The sequence below is a fragment of the Amblyomma maculatum genome, chromosome 4 (genome assembly GCF_055883805.1).
Source record: "Amblyomma maculatum isolate TAMU_Amacu chromosome 4, ASM5588380v1, whole genome shotgun sequence".
NCBI lineage: Eukaryota > Metazoa > Arthropoda > Arachnida > Ixodida > Ixodidae > Amblyomma > Amblyomma maculatum.
The window spans coordinates 5,809,154-5,824,761 of NC_139347.1; positions in this window are offsets into that span (position 1 = coordinate 5,809,154).

Genomic DNA, 15,608 nt, shown 5'->3' on the forward strand with positions numbered 1-15,608 from the left:
TTTTTTATTTTTTAGAAGATACGTTTTTGAATTAGAAAGGGCAAGTTTGAGGTTCTTGAACCCAAAGGCGAAGCAGTAAGATACCGCACACAACTGAAAATCAGATAAATTCGCTCTTTCTGAGTCCCTTGGAGTGCACCCTTAAACAAAACTAGAAATTTGTAATCAAGTAAGGAACTTTCAGATGCTCGTCGCCGCAAGTTGGTTGAAGACAAAACTGTTAACTTCTTCGAAAGCCTGTTTTAACGGGCAAGCAGTTCGTGCTACAGATCAGTGTACCAGGTTGTACGTCTGGTAAGAGGTGATGTTCGGGTAAAGCAGTGAAATTTATATTACAAATATTACTTTTGGTCAACATTATGCCGATCTGCTTCTTCTCTGCTTTTTCGCGAGAATGTGTTGGACATATGCATAGCGGTCAAACTCTTGTTTTCGTTCACATGATCAGTATGCAAACGCGTGTGCTTAACTCGTAGCACTTTCCAACGGCTATTAACTTTTCAAATCGATATTGTAAAGCGGTCGCAGCACGAAAAAAATGAGGACTTGAAGAAACAGACATGGCAGGACGAATGCTGCATTTACAACTAAATTTTATTCGAAGAGCACAAGCTTAAGTACAGCGTTAATATTGCCACGTGGAAATCAACCGTGTTTGTCCAGAAAGGCACTTTAATTATCATGTGGGGTGCGAACACACTGATCTCGCACTTTCCTGACATAATACGCCTCAACAGTCTCTTATTCAATATAATCTTTCCCGCGCCCAAGAAACTTAGTTTCTCGAAAAATGGGCTTGCACTTCGTCTCTGCAGTGCATGGCAAGGTCGCTCCCTTTTCCTTCTTTGATTTTATCGTAGTGCTCCTTGGCTCCCTCATAAAAAAAAAAAAAAAAATCAGCCTGCAATGAGTTAAAATTACTGTTACTCATATGCCACGGACAGGAGCTATCAACTCGGGTCGCTCCTTTCATACGGGAGTGTGATCTCAGAATCAGCCTGCCAGAACCGTTTGCATTCTCGTTACCCTATACGACACGCAGGCACGTAGGGGAATAATGTAGCAGGCAAAAGAAGCTTCTGCCGTTGCTTTCTCAATTCAACTAGGGTTAGCCAGAACTAAAGCACAACAAATGTTTTGTTTCTACACTGAAAACAAAAACAAAAGAGGGGGAGGGGGAGGGGGGTCTGTTATTATTTGTTTTACTGAAATATCGGGGCAATAATAACTGGAAAGCTGGTGCACAACATTGCATTGAGATTTCGATACGCCTTTATAGGCTGATGGTAATGTGCAGCAGCCAGGGACTGCAGATCGAGTTACCGCTGGAAAAACAAATAGAAAACATTTATAAGCATGCAGTCTTTCCTGAAACCTGCCTCTTTATCGGAGATCGATACTTGATAAATGACGTGCACCAACAGTCGTGTTTAGGCCCGTTGGTTTTGATCCATATTGTAAAGCATTCGCAGCACGAAACAAACAAGGACACGAAGAAACACACATGACAGGACAAATGCTGCGCTTCCAACTGAATTTTATTCAAAAAAATCAAGCTTAAGTACTGCGCTATTATTACCACATGCTAGTCAACCATGTTTGTCCAGAAAGACGATTTCCTTATCATGTACAAACAATGACGAAAGCTGAAACATTGATCTCCCGCTTTTATAGTGTGATACGACTCACCAATCTCCCTTTCAATCTAATCTTTCCGGGGCCCAAGAAGCTTGGTTTCTCGAAACATGGGCTTGCGCTTATAATATGCAGTGAATTGCAAAATTGCTTTCTTTTCCATCTTTCACTTGATCCTAGTGCTCCTGGGCTCTCTCTCATTAAAACAGCGTCCTACGCATTTTTAGATATGTAGGCGACTATTGGCGATATTGGGCAAGCCACATACTTTATCTTTTGAAGAAAATTTGCTGACGTTATCGCTTCCGCTGAAACGGTCGTAAAAGGGTTAAAATTGCCCCTCAAGTTGTTATTTTAGATTAAAGTTTACCTCTGAACTTCCACACGAAGACAGCATATAGTTCCTTGACCCAATAATTGCATTTTTTGAAGGGCAAACATGTTTAAGGTTGGTCACAAAATGCACTGCGCCCCTACAAGTATAGTTCTCATTCGAAGGTAGTAAAATGTGCAATTGCCTCTCTCGATTATGCTTTGAAAAAGTGATGTTACCATCAAATAGCTAAAAGCGTAAAATACAAACAGATCGTTTGCGCTTGTCTCGCTATCCTGCAGATAGTTTGTCAGCAGTTGCAGAAAGCCTGCTACAAAGGAAAAATATCAGTAAGAAGCAAGATAAGCAAGGTGAGAGGCTGACTACTCAAGTTATTCCGTACATTAACAAAGTATCTCATAATCTTAAGAAGGTTGCAAGGAGATACAATGTAAACATGCTCTTCTCGGCGGCAGGCAAGCTCTCAGAAAGTTGTCCAAGGATGATGAAATAGCAAAAGCCGCAATGCGGTATCAAACACGAACTCTGGTTCACCCGGTGCCACTATGAAGGTAGTTTACAGTGTTCCACTCAGTTGTCATAGTGTGTACATTGGTCAAAAAGGACGCTGCTTTCATGAGAAGTACACCACGGACAAGGACACGGCACAAAGCGACGAGTGGTTAGACCTGGCCTAGTATTGCTTTCGCAATAATATCACCTATTATAACCTCGTGAATATATTGTGAATAGACGACGAATGCTTACTACCTGTTTTTAAGTGTGCAGTGGGTGTTTAATCCGCAAACAGAAGTGAACGAAGTTGACTTGACAAATGCCTGAAGTTGAGGTGCACAAGATGAAATGTGCCGAAAAAGAGAGCCTATGTGCTCATAATAAATAGCAATATTGATTGAGGCAATTTAAATTTAATTTTTCGTCCTAATGCACTATGAAGCATCCTGCGAAAAGGTAGCTGGCAACCACTACTGCTGCAACCTGGAATTGTGGAAGAATCTTTAGAATGTTCGGTAACCAACTGCCAAGGAGTAGTCGGGATAGTACCGTTTGATAAATCAATAATTGTAGAAGCTGCCTTCAGCTCAGAAAATGAGAACTAAACATACAGAATAATGTTGCAAACATCAATCAATTTTCTACATGGACTTTGCAGAAAAACATGCGATTCAAAGCATTTGACTCTGTAACACTTTTTCTAAACGTGCACAAGCATTTTCTAACTTGAAGCATGTTATCTGTGAAGGGCCCAATTATAGCACCCGGATTTCGTAAAAAGACATAACGGTGAGGAAAAATGATTGTCCGCCGCCATACAGGAGGAGCCCTAAATAAGTGCATTACAAAGACACGATAGAATTCACTTAGCTAGGAGCACACCAGTGTCCGTCCTGATGTCATACACTTTGATAAATATTGTGTTATTCCAAAGCTCGCGTAAACCTCCCTTGTATTTTTACTATAACCAAAAATGCATCTTGGCAGAAATGAGAAATTTCTATGTTGATATGGTTCCCTCATACGTCAAAAGCGCATGTTCGTAAAAACATCACAGGTATTTGTATGAAGGCAGAGTTAAATTCAGGACAGTACTAAAAATGCGGTCAGCACATTCAAAAAGCGATGAAGTTCATAGGAGCTAAGTCCACGAAAATATGAGTAGTTAAGAACTTGTTAATCGCATAATTTCTTTGTAACGATTACCTTAGACCTCGTATTCATTCATTGTGAGTGGTACCTAAATCTGCGAATTTAAAATGGCGAGTTAAATCCTTCTTATCATCAGTTATTACTTTTTGTGTGGTCACTGCGCATTTTTGAAGCAGAAAAAGCACTAGTGTTAATGGAAAAGTCTCGACCATGTTGAGACATGGGAATAGCGGACTTCTGATTTCAATCAATACAGTTACTAAGTCGTTTCAGTCACAGATTTCCGCCTATGAAGCGTTTCAGAAGCACACTTTCTCATTTCATTCATTTCATACCTGTCTGTCTAAGCCTATGTGGTATAATATCTTAAATTGGTAAATTGTTTTTTATTATAGCTAATTCCAATGAGGCCTTGAGACCAACAGGTGTCAAAGAGCGTTTAAATCTTGTGAATTCTGTGGGAAGGCACATATCACTGCTCCTTCCCCTCCTGGCTACGAAGCGGCGGCGAGGGTGAGGCGCGGCCTCTGCTCTCCAGATCACGTGGCAGCCTCCTTCCCCATCTCTCCCTCGACTGCTGTGGCAAGGGAAGTGCGTGCTGTGTGTGGTTTCGGGGAGAGTGAGTGTGTGCGTGGTGTGTGCAACGAGCTCGAGAGTACGGACCGGACGGGCAAGCTGAACGGACGTGTCCAGTAAGAGAGATGGGCCTGCTCAGGTGAACAGCGTTGCTTGATCGCGCGCGCGCGGCCGAGGAAGTCATTAAACCGGTTAACCCTTTGGTCCTCGGAGGAGGAAGATGAGGAGGAAAGGCAGGGAGGTTAACCCGTAACAGCAGCCGGTTTGCTACCCTGCACTGGGGGGAGGGGGTAAGTAGATATAAAAGTTGTGAGAGAGGGATGGCTGAAGTTAGTAAAGTGACATTACAGACATACCACATCACATCACAGTCATATCACTTAACATAAAAGCAAACTCATAGTCTTTCGATTAGGCCTTTGCTTTTCATAATGCGGAGCAGTGCCTGGGGGGCCTTCACCGCAGACGATCGCCGTGGCCAAGGACCTAAAATCTTAATTACAGTCAATGGGCGTCCATCTAGATGCTCCAGCGTACGGCACAGACACTGTCCTTCCTCACTGTATATAGGGCACTCACAAATAATGTGGCCTATAGACTCGTCGCATCCACAGTTTGTACATGCAGGGCTGTTTGCCATGCCTATCATTTTGGCGCCCCACGTTGGGCGCCAAAATGTGGGATTCTCTACGGGGCTGCGGCTCCGCTCTCAAGGCAAACAACGCTCCGCTAGCTCAGACCACAGTGGTGGCCCGAAAAACAACACAAACACCGAGGACCAAAGGGTTAACCGGTTTAATGGCTGCCTCGGCCGCGCGCGCGCGATCAAGCAACGCTGTACACCTGAGCAAGTCCGTCTCTCTTCCTGGACGCGTCCGTTCTGCTGGCCCGTCAGGTCCGCACTGTCGAGCTCGTTGCACACACCACGCACGCACGCACTCTCCCCGAAAGTACACCCAGCCAACACACACACAGCACGCGCTTCCCGTGCCATAGCAGTCGAGAGGGAGAGAGGGGAAGGAGGATGCCACGTTATCTAGGGGGGAGAGGCCGCGCCCCACCCTCACCGCCGCGTCGTAGCCAGGAGGGGAAGGAGCCGTGACATGTGCCTTCCCACAATCTATGAACCAGCAGCTCGAAGACAGAATATTTTGCAGCGTTTTCTTTGAAGCCAGGTAGAGCTTTCCAAATTCCATGTTAGGCTATCATGCGTAACGGAGCCCTAATGATAACAACCAAAACCTCTGAAAATAAAAATGAACCAATTCAATCTCACCCAAATGGCACTGATACCAGGGATATGCAATCATGCCGGTAATATTCAGGAGCTTTTTTTGTCTTATTTTTCGGAAAACTCGCTTAGGATGCCCTTAGCAACAGGTAAGGTACGACTTCGTGCGCGACCCTTTGAAAGAGACTCTATGAATGAAAAATAAGACATGACACAATCAAAACTATTGAGATATCTGGCTCCGCCTAGCGAATCTCCTTGAAAGTTTGAAACTTGGTACGACTGTGTTTAAATAATAAAAAGAAACAGCAACTCTTAACTGTACCATTACGTCAAAAAAAGACAACCATTGCATCGCGCTATCCGGATTCTTGGAGCAGGGAGAACTGCAGATTTCGGCTTGCTCATTTGCCCTAGTTTATTAAGACCCCATGGCGCTCAATTTCGGCAGACAAAAACTCCACTCAGCACAGTAAAAGGAGATGAGAAGTGTTTTGTCTCTTGCGTAATTCGAGATAGGGCTGCAAGGGTAGCTAACTGAAATGTGATGGGGTAAAGAGGAAAATAAATTTAGGACAAGACTAAAACAAGAACCGAGACATTTCGTGCGCAACATTATTGCAGTTCTTAGGAAGTGCAGATCTTCCCAGGCTGCAACGAGATGAGTAAATAGCCATCACTTCTCTCTTACTTAAGGATACCAGGGCATTAAGGCCATCTCATGCAACAAAAAAAAAAAAAAAAAACAAGAAATTGGGGTACACTTGAGGTTATGGCGCGACAGCGGTAATGGCCCCGTCTGCTGCTCCCATTCGGGATCCTCGTTCGCGTGCATTCACTTTGCAGCTCTCTTAGTCAGTAACCCCTTGAGTTGTGCCTTTATTATCTAGCACATATTCATTATCCTAGAGTCGCCAGCTACCATTTTCTTTGCAAGATTGCGTGACATAGGTATAGAGCCCGCTTTAACCGGCCCATGTCAACGTGCCAGCGTCTCCTAAGGTTAGCGTGTCTCTTTCAGAATGTAAAGATCCCGGGCTCCCTTCCCATCTCATCTTGCCATCTCAAAGGACCTGTTCGAGTCCTCAGACCCTCTTAACTCTGCCATGGTATACGATCTCGTGACGTCACAAAACTCGACGACCAATCGGACGTGTCGCCTGCCAGCTAACTGGCTGAGGCTGGTTCTTCATTTTTCTTTCATAACGCCGAAACGTGAAAACGGGCTCCATATTTTCTGTACACTAAGCATGTTTACGCTTTTGTAGCGGTAGATACATTGGCCACATTCTCGTCATTTCGCCGTGCCTGTACGCGCCTGTCCGAAGAAGAAGGTGGAGAAGGAGAACAAGAGGAGGAGATAGAGGAGAAGGAGGAGGAGGAAGAAGAAAAAGAAGAGGAAGAGGAGGAAGGAGAAGAGGAAGAAAACAAAGAAGAAGAGGAGGAAGAAGAAAAAGATAGATAACTCGGTAGTTGGTAAAGGCGAAGAACAACAGCCAGTCGCTATATATAGAAGGTTCGTTAGAACGTTGTGACGGCAGCGTGCCCCGGAGTTCGACGTAGAGACAATATCATATTAAAAGAAGTCTTCTACACCCGAATGAAAATGATCAACTACGAGAGACAAGGGGTACTCATACGTGAAGTGATTCCCCTATGGCATGAATAAAGCTTAAACCATAGAGTAAACTATTATGTGCAAAAGCGATCTCTTTACTTTCAAGCCGGACCTAAGCGTAGCCGTACAGATTGCTCTCGCGTAAATACAGGTTTAACCACAAGCTACACCGAAGCTAATGTTTTCAAATATTGTTAAAACCATAAATATTCGATGGCGTGCTATTGAGCACGCAAGGATTTGAAAATAATTGGCTTGTTATAATAAACATATGGAAGAAACAGATCCACCAAAACGAAGAAAAATGGGAGAAGGGGCGGGCTCTATTGTCTCTGATTAATGTTCTGATAAATGGCAAATAATAGTGTAACTGATTTTGGGCTGTAAATAACTGATCTGAAAGCATAAGAAAAACCAGTGGCATGCCTCCAGTAGGGCTAAAAACACAATCCCTCAGCATCTCCCATAGGTTGCGCTACCAACTGAGATACGGCGGCGACTCTGCTGTGTTTTTTTCTCGGGGTAATTACGCTTCGTGTAACCTAACCTTGGGTGGATGGGTGGAATCCAGCAGCGTCAACTTTGAAGCGGGATGTTGGCAGGTGCGATTATGTTCGGCTTTATTTAGCGGTGGTAGCAGAACATTGTGTCTTATCGCGGACGTAACGTATTACCACTATAGTGGTAATACGCTACGTTCGCGGTAAGACACGACGTATTAATGTAGTTCTGCGACTGTAACACAATCAAACATTTATGGCGGAAGCTCTGTGAGTACCTTATTACTCAACTTGTTGCATCACGACAGCGAAACGAAACTTGATGTTTCTGTTAGCTATTGAGCACATAAGCGCTGGGACGTGAGGGCGTGTTGTTTCGTGCGCGTGAATAAATTTGGCAGCCGACTAGGTAGGGAATGCCTTTTTTATTTTTAGTCGCTGGTGAATAGGAAAATATTAGTGTAATTCCTTCCTGGCAGAAGGATTCCTGATATTGCAGTAGCCGAATGAACAACCACATGCCGCAAATGAGGTCTGAACACACGACGTCTGAATATCGCTTACGGCCGGTGCTCTACCAACTGAGGCAAAGCTGCAGCTTTCCTATGTTCTGCTTTCGTGGGTTTTTATATTGAATGCAACCTAACAGCAAGAGCATTTTAAGGTAAGAAGTATTTTTCTAATGCGAATGCGGGCGACTTTAAAGTACGGGCGTTTAGGGGCCAAACCCAAGTTGAGGTTTTAAACTGACTGCAAACATTATTATACGGAAAGTTTTTCCGAGACGTAGCGGCGTGATCGACAAAGCTTACGTGAAGTTAGAATCACGGCTACGGCGTTATTGGGGACGCGCACAAAGCAGGCGTACTATTTTTCTAAGTGCATGGTTTTTGATGAGGTGGAAATCCACGTACAGTCAGTAACAAACGTTTGTGGGATGTTACAAGAACAAAGACGGTCAATAAAGCGTTATCAATCCTGTAGAAGGAGCACGCATGTCTAGTGACGTAGCCATAGTTTTCATTGATGTAGTTTGTCGGACCGCAAAAAAAATAAAGATTCCATTAATTGGATAACCACATCCAGCCAACTTTCTTTAAGGCTGTACATGCTGTACATCGATGCGAATATAACGTTGTCCCTTCGTGCGTTGTGTTGTATATCATATAGCCTCTGCTTGCCCCTGTGTCATGCAAGGATGCTTTGCGTGGCATAATAACTAGCTGCCTTTCACACAACCCAGAGGTTGTGGCTTCTGACTCTCCTTATGACCAAACATTTTCTGAAGTGAAGTCGTATGAACCTAGCACCTGCATTTACTTTGCTGCATATCTCGTTTTATTCACTTTCATTCAATAGATGATGTCCCGTTTACCGTGAGTGATCTGTGGTGTTTGAAATTGCCGCCCGTTATGTGGATGTGACGTCACCGGGTTTCCGGATCTCACTTCTCCTGGGCCATTCCGAATTCTGTTGCTGATGTTTATAATGTTCACGAAGTCGAAACATTCCCAGTTCACCTTGCGGCTGCTATGAAGCCTCTAGAAATGGCAGTGACTGCACATGCTTATCATTTTATTTCTCGAAAACGGCTGCCACTACGATTCACTCCAGGACATTTATCACTACACTGGCCCTAAGTGTAACCTAATACACTCATAATTACAAAATGCCGGTAATAATGATTTATCAAAGCCCATGCTTATCCCGGAGGATGCCAATTTACATTTTAAGATAGATAAATATGTGCGGATAGAGAGGAGTGGAAAAGCACAGTAGCCTACGGTGGATATATATATATATATATATATATATATATATATATATATATATATATATATATATATATATATATATATATACATATTGTCACATCCTGAACATCCTGACACACAGAGACACGACGGCAGTAGAGACCTCGGCGCAACAGGGCAACGACATAGTGCAGCACAACAGCAGCGGAACCAGCCCGTGCGTGAGTAACGGCTGCAGCGCCATCTTTTCCCAAGCGATCGCGCTCCTTCTTCGGGCGCTACTCTGCCTTACTTCCGAAAGAAGCATTGTCTCGATGCTAAACGAAAAAAAAAAAAAAAGAAAGCACCAGCAAAAGCACGGTTAGTGTCTGCACTTGTTCCGCGATAAAAGTGCAGCAGAAAACATTGAAGGGTTCCTCCGGGGTCAACACGTAATACGGCTTAAGCCGGACAACGTGAACAACTTCAGGACGTGAGGAAAGGCGTGACGATGTTCGGCTTCCGCTCTAAAGCACCTCGTAGTTGAGGTCCGGCGTAGATCGCTCGGTCAATGAGCGCTTAGAGGCCGCACTGCAAGCGCAATGACTGCGCGCATTGGGTGCCGATGCGGTGACTATATATATCAGCGAGGCAACAATCGAAACGAAATTCAGAATGAACCGCTGTCGCCCGTCTGGCTTTCAGATATTGCTAGAAAACGGACGGAAACTCTGCGTTGGGCGATCTACGCCACAGGCGATGTGCTTGTGGGTGAAACAGCCTATCATGAGTGAAAATTTGTAGGCATTGTAACGCGCGCTAAAATTTTCGAAAAGAGAATTTGCTTATGCGGCGGTAATATTTAGAGGATGACCTACTATTCTGCAAATACATCACATCTTCTAAAATGAACATTGAAAGTTAATTATTCTAATTAGGTAGTTAGTGAAAAATCGAAGCAATATGCCTCTATCGTGGTGTACTCCGAAGCACTAAATATAGCCCCAGGGCTAAAATAAATCTCGAGCCAGTGCCTTTGTCTTCAAATTTTGGATATCTTTAAGAAACACCCGGTATATATATATCGGGTATATATATATATATATATATATATATACCCGATATATATATATATATATATATATATATATATATATATATATATATATATATATATATATATATATTGTTACGATACGGCAAGCCGATGAAGACAGGAGACAGAACATGACCGATGGCGATGGTAGATGACGTTTAATGAATGTTCGCGGCGGGCCTAGCGCGAGCGCCCCTGCCCGCGCCACTGCCCGCTTCTTCTTCCTTGTCGTCCGTAACATGACCCGGGGCCACCGAGCGATCGTCCCGATCGTGGACGAGGAAGTTTAGCGATGTTAATGATTTTATGGCGTGATGATGGGCGTGTCTGGATGCTTGAAGAAGAAGAGGAAGAAGGAAGAATAGAACGGCTTGCCGGTACGATGTCTGATGCGTGGGTGATCCGCCTCCCTTGGAGCTGCCAACCGTCCGTCACCAGAGTCCATGGGACCGATGGCTCGAGGTCACGTCGGGCCGCTTGGGCGGGGGTTGCGTGTTCGTGTCCATCGGTTCCTTCGGGTCATTCGGGTCTTTCGGGTCCTTCATCTCGGTTCTGATTGGTCTGTACTCCTTGTCTTCAGGTCCGGGCTGGGGGCTGGGCGGTGGTAGTTGTTCAGGTCTGGGCTTGAAGGGCTGGGGCGAAGCTGCTCGGCGATGTCCCTGGGCCCTCGGTGATGGTCCCGGCTTGAAGATGGCCTCGATGCTCCAAGGCGAGGATGGGGATGTCGTACGCCGCACCTCCAACCAAATGTTACGATACGGCAAGCCGATGAAGACAGGAGACAGAACATGACCGATGGCGATGGTAGATGACGTTTAATGAATGTTCGCGGCGGGCCTAGCGCGAGCGCCCCTGCCCGCGCCACTGCCCGCTTCTTCTTCCTTGTATCGTAACAATATATATATATCGGGTATATATATATATATATATAGGTGAAATGAGGGTGCTCGTTATAATACATGAAGGAAAGAAGCCAACAGTCGGCGAGGCCAAGGAAAGCGTTGGGGATGGTACTTTATATCTTTTTTTTAATGTTTACTTGGATAATCACAGAGATTAGTAATGTAATCTGTTTAGGGGAAAGATAATTAAACACAAAGTAGAAGAAAAAACAACGTGCCGATGGTGGGAACCGAACCCACGACCTCCGAATAACGCGTCCGGTGCTCTTCCAACTGAGCTACATCGGCCGCTGTCCCCCCTGCTACTTTCTTGGGTATTTATGTTGTCTGTATACGAACCTTGAAAGTGTTCACCAGCGCCACCCTCAGCCAAGGCGGCGGACGTGGAACGTCCTTTGTTACCGCCAGCTTCACGTAGAACGTGATCAAGAGCGAGGGCGAAAGCTGTGCTAGAACCCTCTTACGCTACCTATGGCTTCAAGACTGCCAGAACCGAGACCCCCGTAAGCTACAAGCAGATCAATTAAGGTGAAATGAGGGTGCTCGTTATAATACATGAAGGAAAGAAGCCAACAGTCGGCGAGGCCAAGGAAAGCGTTGGGGATGGTACTTTATATCTTTTTTTTAATGTTTACTTGGATAATCACAGAGATTAGTAATGTAATCTGTTTAGGGGAAAGATAATTAAACACAAAGTAGAAGAAAAAACAACGTGTCGATGGTGGGAACCGAACCCACGACCTCCGAATAACGCGTCCGGTGCTCTTCCAACTGAGCTACATCGGCCGCTGTCCCCCCTGCTACTTTCTTGGGTATTTATGTTGTTAACTGGTTTTTGCGTTCTTCCCACCGCGGTGGTTGAGTGGTTAGGCCGCTCGACTACTGTACCCAAGGATGTGGCATCGAATCCCGGCAGTGGCGGCTGCTTTTAGATGAGAGCGAAAAGTAAGGCGTCCGTGTGTTGTGCGATGTCAGTGCACTCTAAATAACCTCTTGTAGTTGAAATTTCTGGAGCCCTCCACTACAGCGCGTTTCACAACCTGAGTAGCTTAAGGCACGTTAAACTCCACACACCAAACAAGACCAGTTTATTTCCCTTTAGGGATTCATTATTAACGTTACGAATTTTTGCGAGGGGTGCATGGGACGCTTGCTGGAATGAATGAATGAATGAATGAATGAATGAATGAATGAATGAATGAATGAATGAATGAATGAATGAGCACACTTTATTCACAGCCACCACGATCCTCAGGTTCGTCATAGCAATGACATAGCAAATATGTGATTTGAACTACTAAATGAAAGTTAGGGCCTTACAACGTATGAACAATAACATAAATTCGACAATAAAGACAGCTAAACATTATCGACATATAAATTACGGTATCCTTAACTGCAACAATTTCGAGACTTCCTCAAATTAAAACGTTTTCGTTGTAAATAATGTCTGCGAATTTATTCCCAGCCTGATTGGAAATTCTTCTGCGTTGTTAAGTCATGAAATTTGTTGGAGGTGTTACTGGTAAGTATTTCGACGCGTAAAACTGGTTTTAGTCGCCACCTTTTCAAGTACTGTTTCTTTTGGTCAGATTTTATTTTATTTTTTGAAGTTCCTACTAAAGAGCGCCAATCATAGAAATGGTTTCAACGAAGCGTCAAGGGCGATTTTGGTGAAAATATGCTTGATGTGATAGTCAAACCGGCCTTTTCATTTAGGGCGTTAATGTGTTTCAATATTGTCACGCACCATAGCACATCGACGGAAGAAGATAATGAACAATCGGGCAATCAGGAGAAGAAGAACCAGGTCAGAAGGACGATTGTAGTCGCGGTTCAGCTTCCATCGATCCCTCTCTAAATAAACCCCCCTGTGCGTACTAAGCACGTAACAGTTGTGGTGGAGGTGCTGGGTGTCGATCACAGAGCGTTCCATCTATCGAAGGATCTGTAGGCTCACTGGCCTGCCACCAGTGTCATTGGACTGAAGACGGCAATACTGAGCAACTGGACCATCGACGGCGAACAACTGGCCACTCTACCGAGAGCCGCGGACACTTTTTGAAAAACCTGAGGAAGACGTTGACGAGTAGTTGAAACATTATGAAAAGGGGAGAAAATTAATTACTAGAACGCTGTTACTAAACCGGCTAATGTGGTGTTCTTCCTTGCTGCCACAGCCTTCGACTAGTTCGTCAATCACGAGGTTTCAATAACTAAATTGGCTGCCTTTACAAGCTAGATAAAGAAAATTTTTGGAGACGAACCTGCAAAGAAGAAGCGTGCGGAACAGACATTGTTTCACCGGGCGCAAGTACCCGGAGAAACTTGCACTGCATATATCGAGGTTGTTTTAAAGCTATGCAAGCTAGTGAATCCTAGTATGCTTGAAGAAGATAAAGTCGGCCATCTCCTAACAGGAATAGCGGAAGATGTTTATAATTTCCTGATTATCAAAGAGAGCCTGAACACCACCGCCGACGTTATAAAACACTGCAGAACATTTGAAGTTCTCAGGATGCGTTAAATCACCCCTAAATTAGGAACATTGGCCAATGAAACCTTTGTAGCCAGTGTTGAAGCAGGTTCTCCACTTCCAATGGCTGACATGATACGAGAAATTGTGCGTGAGGAATTGTCCAGGTCCAGGGACACCATTTTCCGTGAAGAATATCTGCGACACAGTAGTGCACCGCAGGCAGATGTCGCCGCCCTTTCCACTCCGTGGGTACAACCTAGAGGCGCATCGAATATGGACGACTCTAGTAACTCGGCCCGAAGTTATGTCCACGATCCGAAAGGAAGGAAGCCCGCCTACACTGGAGAGAGAGCCTGGCTACAACCAACGTCGCGACTTTGTTGGTCAGGACTCTTATGCTGATCTCTGGCACCCTCAACCTGTGTGATACAGGTGTGGCATTGCAGGGCACGTCGCTAGAGATTGCCGCCGCCGTTTCCCTTCCCAAGACAACCGGCCCCCGGCGAACATTCACGGACGACTACACTCCGAACAGCAGCGATTCCCGACTATGTCCGCTTGGAACACATACCATTCGACCCATTTGCCGAGTTCATCACCTGCATCTGATATCAGTGTGACGCCGCCACCCCAGCGCCAGCGGCGGTCACCTCCCCGTGATGTTGTTCTTCCCCTCCGCCTCCGGGAAACTATAGGAGGCGCGGCCGATGGAGGTGAGGCCACCGGCGAGTCGATGACGTCCATACCTCTACCCATATTTATGCTAAATGACCAATTGCAAGTGTTTATTGATGGTGTAAGAACAGTGGCTCTTGCGGACACTGGAGCTACAGTATCTGCTATGAGTTTGAGTTTTAAGAACCGTTTAGGTAGGAAAGTAATGAGTGGGAACCGTGCAATGTTATTCCGTGGTGTCGGTGGTGAAACTTTGGTTCCAGTTGGTATGTGTGCTTCAGATGTTGCTATTGGTGGTCTAAAGTTTAGAACAGAATTCGCAGTGCTGCCTCGGTCAACGCATGATGTGATTCTGGGGATTGATTTTCTGCAAGAGTGTGGCGCAACCTTAGAATGTCGCACGGCAGAGATTAATTTGAATTCTTCACTACTTTCCGCTCCTGTGGATGATTGGGCACCTGAGTTCGGAGCATTTCCGGTGGAAGAAGACTCAATTGTACCAGCTTTATCGGCAGCATTCGTGCGGGGTTTCCCTATTTGCAATCAACGTGAATCGTTTGAAGCTCTAGTCAAAGCAGCACTCACCTGCTCTAAGAAGAGTATCCTCGTGCCTCGGTGCGTCTTTCCCGTGAATAGAGGCCGCACTGAGCTGTGGACAATCACTCTGAAGAGCCAGCTGCGTTTTCTCGAGGCCTAAAACTTGCGCGTTTCGAGAAAGGCGTCTCAGGTTTCGTCGCGGCGTTGAACAGCTTTGTCACAGAGCAGTAGCACGTGCAACCAGTTATGGAGACCGAAGTTCAGGCAATGATTAATAATTCTCTTTCAACATCCGAGAGTCGCATTTTAAAGGAACTACTTGTGCAGCACGTGACAGTGTTCGACTTTGCCAAGAACGACTCAACACCGCTGCCTACCAGTCGTATTCATCACACGATCCACACGGGGTGCGCACCTCCGATACGCCAGAATCCCTATCGAGTCTCAGCAGCTGAAGGTAAGGTAATCGATGATCAAGTTCACGAGATGCTACAGCGCGGAATTATTCGAGAATCTTCTAGTCCTTGGGCAGCTCCAGTCATCCTTGTTAGAAAGAAAGATGGCACATGAAGGTTTTGTGTTGATTATCGTCGCCTATATACAGTAGTGAAGAAAGATATCTACCCACTTCCACGTATAGATGAC